Source organism: Taudactylus pleione, unplaced genomic scaffold (assembly GCF_031769625.1).
Source record: "Taudactylus pleione unplaced genomic scaffold, aTauple2 ptg000967l, whole genome shotgun sequence".
In the NCBI taxonomy this organism is placed as follows: domain Eukaryota; kingdom Metazoa; phylum Chordata; class Amphibia; order Anura; family Myobatrachidae; genus Taudactylus; species Taudactylus pleione.
Window position 1 is genome coordinate 5535001 of NW_028285368.1, and position 5000 is coordinate 5540000.

Sequence of the window (5000 nt, forward strand, 5' to 3'; positions counted from 1 at the left end):
TTTTATACTGCCATAACATTCTTTCTATTACATTTTACATTTAATTTTTTCAACTTATCAATGAATTTATTTGAGTTAAGAAGTAATAGATGTCTAAAGTTAATGTTTTTGAGCATCTACAGCCAATCCACACTGGACATGCCCAATCTTGTCTGATCTTGGAAGCTATGCAGTGTTGGGCCTGGTTAGTACTTAGATGGGAGACCACCTGGGAATAGCAGGAGCTATAGGTAATTTTATACTGCCATAACATTCTTTTCTATTACAATTTATATTTCATTTTTCAACTTATCATTGAATTTACATGAGTTAAAAAGTAAAAGAGGTCTAAAGTTAATGTTTTTGCGCACCTACAGCCAAACCACACTGGACATGCCCAATCTTGACTGATCTTGGAAGCTATGCAGTGTTGGGCCTAGTTAGTACTTGGATGGGACACCACCTGGGTATACCAGGTGCTGTAGGTAATTTTATACTGCCATAACATTCTTTTCTATTACATTTTACATTTCATTTTTCAACTTATCATTGAATTTACATGAGTTAAGAAGTAAAAGAGGTCTAAAGTTAATGTTTTTGCGCACCTGCAGCCAAACCACACTGGACATGCCCAATCTCGTCTGATCTTGGAAGCTATGCAGTGTTGGGCCTGGTTAGTACTTGGATGGGAGACCAACTGGAAATACCAGGAGCTGTAAGTAATTTTATACTGCCATAACATTCTTTTCTATTACATTTTACATTTAATTTTTCAACTTATCATTGAATTTACTTGAGTTAAGAAGTAAAAGAGGTCTAAAGTTAATATTTTTGAGCACCTACAGCCAAACCACACTGGACATGCTCAATCTCGTCTCTTCTTGGAAACTATGCAGTGTTGGGCCTGGTCAGTACTTGGATGGGAGACCACCTGGGAAAACCAGGTGCAGTAGTTAATTTTATATAGCCATAACATTCTTTTCTATTACATTTTCCATTACATTTTTTCAACTTATCAATTAATTTACTTGAGTTAAGAAGTAAAAGAGGTGTAAAGTTAATATTTTTGAGCACCTACAGCCAAACCACACTGGACATGGCCAATGTTGTCTGATCTTGGAAGCTATGCAGTGTTGGGCATGGTTAGTGCTTGGTATGGAAAACCACCTGGGAATACCAGGTGCTGTAGGTAATTTTATACTGCCATAACATTCTTTTCTATTACATTTTACATTTCATTTTTCAACTTATCATTGAATTTACTTGAGTTAAGAAGTAAAAGAGGTCTGAAGTTTATGATTTTGAGCACCTACAGCCAAACCACACTGGACATGCCCAATCTCGTCTGATCTTGGAAGCTATGCAGTGTTGGGCCTGGTTAGTACTTGGATGGGAGACCACCTGGGAATACCAGGTGCTGTAGGTAATTTTATACTGCCATAACATTCTTTTCTATTACATTATACATTTAATTTTTTCAAATTTTCAATGAATTTACTTGAGTTAAGAAGTAAAAGAGGTCTAAAGTTAATATTTCTGAGCACCTACAGCCAAACCACACTGGACATGGCCAATGTTGTCTGATCTTGGAAGCTATGCAGTGTTGGGGCTGGTTAGTACTTGGATGGGAGACCACCTGGGAAAACCAGGTGCAGTAGGTAATATTATATAGCCATAACATTCTTTTCTATTACATTTTACATTACATTTTTTCAACTTATCAATGAATTTACTAGAGTTAAGAAGTAAAAGAGGTCTAAAGTTAATGCATTTGAGCACCTACAGCCAAACCACACTGGACATGCCCAATCTCGTCTGATCTTGGAAGCTATGCAGTGTTGGGCCTGGTTAGTACTTGGACGGGAGACCACCTGGGAGAACCAGGTGCAGTAGGTAATTTTATATAGCCATAACATTCTTTTCTATTACATTTTACATTACATTTTTTCAACTTATCAATGAATTTACTTGAGTTACGAAGTAAAAGAGGACTAAAGTTAATATTTCAGAGCACCTACAGCCAAACCATACTGGACATGGCCAATGTTGTCTGATCTTGGAAGCTATGCAGTGTTGGGCATGGTTAGTACTTGGTATGGGAAACCACCTGGGAATACCAGGTGCTGTAGGTAATTTTATACTGCCATAACATTATTTTGTATTACATTTTACATTTAATTTTTTTCCAATTATCAATGAATTTACTTGAGTTAAGAAGTAAAAGAGGTCTAAAGTTAATGTTGTTGAGCACCTACAGTCAAACCACACTGGACATGCCCAATCTTGTCTGATCTTGGAAGCTATGCAGTGTTGGGGCTGGTTAGTACTTGGATGGGAGACCACCTGGGAAAATCAGGTGCTGTAGGTAATTTTATACTGCCATAACATTCTTTTCTATTACATTTTACATTTAATTTTTTCAACTTATCAATGAATTTACTTGAGTTAAGAAGTAATAGAGGTCTAAAGTTAATGTTTTTGAGAACCTACAGCCAAACCACACTGGACATGCCCAATCTCATCTGATCTTCGAAGCTAGGCAGTGTTGGGCCTGGTTAGTACTTGGATGGGAGACCACCTGGGAATACCAGGTGCTGTAGGTAATTTTATATGGCCATAACATTCTTTTCTATTACATTTTACATTACATTTTTTCAACTTATCAATGAATTTACTTGAGTTAAGAAGTAAAAGAGGTCTAAAGTTAATATTTTTGAGCACCTACAGCCAAACCACACTGGACATGGCCAATGTCGTCTGATCGTGGACGCTATGCAGTGTTGGGCCTGGTAAGTACTTGGATGGGAGAACACATGGGAATACCAGGTGCTGTACATCATTTTATACTGCCATAACAATCTTTTCTATTACATTTTACATTTAATTTTTTCAACTTATCAATGAATTTACTTGTGTTAATAAGTAAAAGAGGTCTAAAGTTAATATTTTTGAGCACCTACAGCCAAACCACACTACACATGCTCAATCTCGTCTCATCTTGGAAGCTATGCAGTGTTGGGCCTGGTCAGTATTTGGATGGGAAAACCAGGTGCAGTAGGTAATTTTATATAGCCATAACATTCTTTTCTATTACATTTTACATTACATTTTTTCAACTTATCATTGAATTTACTTGAGTTAAGAAGTAAAAGAGGTCTAAAGTTAATATTTTTGAGCACCTACAGCCAAACCACACTGGACATGGCCAATGTCGTCTGATCTTGGAAGCTATGCAGTGTTGGGCATGGTTAGTACTTGGTATGGGAAACCACCTGGAAATACCAGGTGCTGTAGGTAATTTTATACTGCCATAACATTCTTTTCTATTACATTTTACATTTAATTTTTTCAACTTATCAATGAATTTACTTGAGTTAAGAAGTAATAGAGGTCTAAATTTAATGCTTTTGAGCACCTACAGACAATCCACACTGGACAGGCACAATCTTGTCTGATCTTGGAAGCTATGCAGTGTTGGGCCTGGTTTGTACTTGGATGGGACACCACCTGGAAATACCAGGTGCTGTAGGTAATTTTATACAGCCAAAACATTCTTTTCTATTACATTTTACATTTAATTTTTTCAACTTATCAATGAATTTACTTGAGTTAAGAAGTAAAAGAGGCATAAAGTTAATATTTTTGAGCACCTACAGCCAAACCACACTGGACATGCCCAATCTAGTCTGATCTTGGAAGCTGTGCAGTGTTGGGCCTGGTTAGTACTTGGATGGGAGACCACCTGGGAATACCAGGTGCTGTAGGTAATTTTATACTGCCATAACATTCTTTTCTATTACATTTTACATTTAATTTTTTCAACTTATCATTGAATTTACATGAGTTAAGAAGTAAAAGAGGTCTAAAGTTAATGTTTTTGCGCACCTACAGCCAAACCACACTGGACATGCCCCATCTCGTCTCATCTTGGAAACTATGCAGTGTTGGGCCTGGTTAGTATTTGGATGGGAGACCAACTGGAAATTCCAGGAGCTGTAAGTAATTTTATACTGCCATAACATTCTTTTCTATTACATTTTACATTTCATTTTTAAACTTATCATTGAATTTACTTGACTTAAGAAGTAAAAGAGGTCTAAAGTTAATATTTTTGAGCACCTACAGCCAAACCACTCTGGACATGCTCAATCTCGTCTCATCTTGGAAACTATGCAGTGTTGGGCATGGTCAGTACTTGGATGGGAGACCACCTGGGAAAACCAGGTGCTGTAGGTAATTTTATATAGCCATAACATTCTTTTCTATTACATTTTACATTTAATTTTTTCAACTTATCAATGAATTTACTTGAGTTAAGAAGTAAAAGAGGCATAAAGTTAATTTTTTAGAGCACCTACAGCCAAACCACACTGGACATGCCCAATCTAGTCTGATCTTGGAAGCTATGCAGTGTTGGGCCTGGTTAGTACTTGGATGGGAGACCACCTTGGAATACCAGCTGCTGTAGGTAATTTTATACTGCCATAACATTCTTTTCTATTACATTTTACATTTAATTTTTTCAACTTATCAATGAATTTATTTGAGTTAAGAAGTAATAGATGTCTAAAGTTAATGTTTTTGAGCATCTACAGCCAATCCACACTGGACATGCCCAATCTTGTCTGATCTTGGAAGCTATGCAGTGTTGGGCCTGGTTAGTACTTAGATGGGAGACCACCTGGGAATAGCAGGAGCTATAGGTAATTTTATACTGCCATAACATTCTTTTCTATTACATTTTATATTTCATTTTTCAACTTATCATTGAATTTACATGAGTTAAAAAGTAAAAGAGGTCTAAAGTTAATGTTTTTGCGCACCTACAGCCAAACCACACTGGACATGCCCAATCTTGACTGATCTTGGAAGCTATGCAGTGTTGGGCCTAGTTAGTACTTGGATGGGACACCACCTGGGTATACCAGGTGCTGTAGGTAATTTTATACTGCCATAACATTCTTTTCTATTACATTTTACATTTCATTTTTCAACTTATCATTGAATTTACATGAGTTAAG

General features: G+C 36.6%; 1 non-coding gene and 13 pseudogenes across 1 annotated transcript; all 14 read left to right on the forward strand.

Annotated features, from left to right (window-relative positions):
- The first annotated feature begins 114 nt into the window (after window positions 1-114).
- Window positions 115-233, forward strand: LOC148455439 (5S ribosomal RNA; annotated as a pseudogene).
- Window positions 234-348: 115 nt separating this feature from the next.
- Window positions 349-467, forward strand: LOC148455440 (5S ribosomal RNA; annotated as a pseudogene).
- Window positions 468-582: 115 nt separating this feature from the next.
- LOC148455441 (5S ribosomal RNA) lies at window positions 583-701 on the forward strand (annotated as a pseudogene).
- Window positions 702-816: 115 nt separating this feature from the next.
- On the forward strand, window positions 817-935 carry LOC148455442 (5S ribosomal RNA; annotated as a pseudogene).
- A 351-nt stretch (window positions 936-1286) lies between these two features.
- LOC148455443 (5S ribosomal RNA) lies at window positions 1287-1405 on the forward strand. The gene has a single exon (XR_015873046.1). It is a non-coding gene; the product is annotated as a 5S ribosomal RNA (ribosomal RNA).
- A 351-nt stretch (window positions 1406-1756) lies between these two features.
- Window positions 1757-1875, forward strand: LOC148455444 (5S ribosomal RNA; annotated as a pseudogene).
- Window positions 1876-2228: 353 nt separating this feature from the next.
- On the forward strand, window positions 2229-2347 carry LOC148455445 (5S ribosomal RNA; annotated as a pseudogene).
- Window positions 2348-2463: 116 nt separating this feature from the next.
- Window positions 2464-2582, forward strand: LOC148455446 (5S ribosomal RNA; annotated as a pseudogene).
- A 1045-nt stretch (window positions 2583-3627) lies between these two features.
- Window positions 3628-3746, forward strand: LOC148455447 (5S ribosomal RNA; annotated as a pseudogene).
- Window positions 3747-3862: 116 nt separating this feature from the next.
- Window positions 3863-3981, forward strand: LOC148455448 (5S ribosomal RNA; annotated as a pseudogene).
- A 115-nt stretch (window positions 3982-4096) lies between these two features.
- On the forward strand, window positions 4097-4215 carry LOC148455449 (5S ribosomal RNA; annotated as a pseudogene).
- A 116-nt stretch (window positions 4216-4331) lies between these two features.
- Window positions 4332-4450, forward strand: LOC148455450 (5S ribosomal RNA; annotated as a pseudogene).
- A 116-nt stretch (window positions 4451-4566) lies between these two features.
- On the forward strand, window positions 4567-4685 carry LOC148455451 (5S ribosomal RNA; annotated as a pseudogene).
- Window positions 4686-4800: 115 nt separating this feature from the next.
- Window positions 4801-4919, forward strand: LOC148455452 (5S ribosomal RNA; annotated as a pseudogene).
- Window positions 4920-5000: the final 81 nt, after the last annotated feature.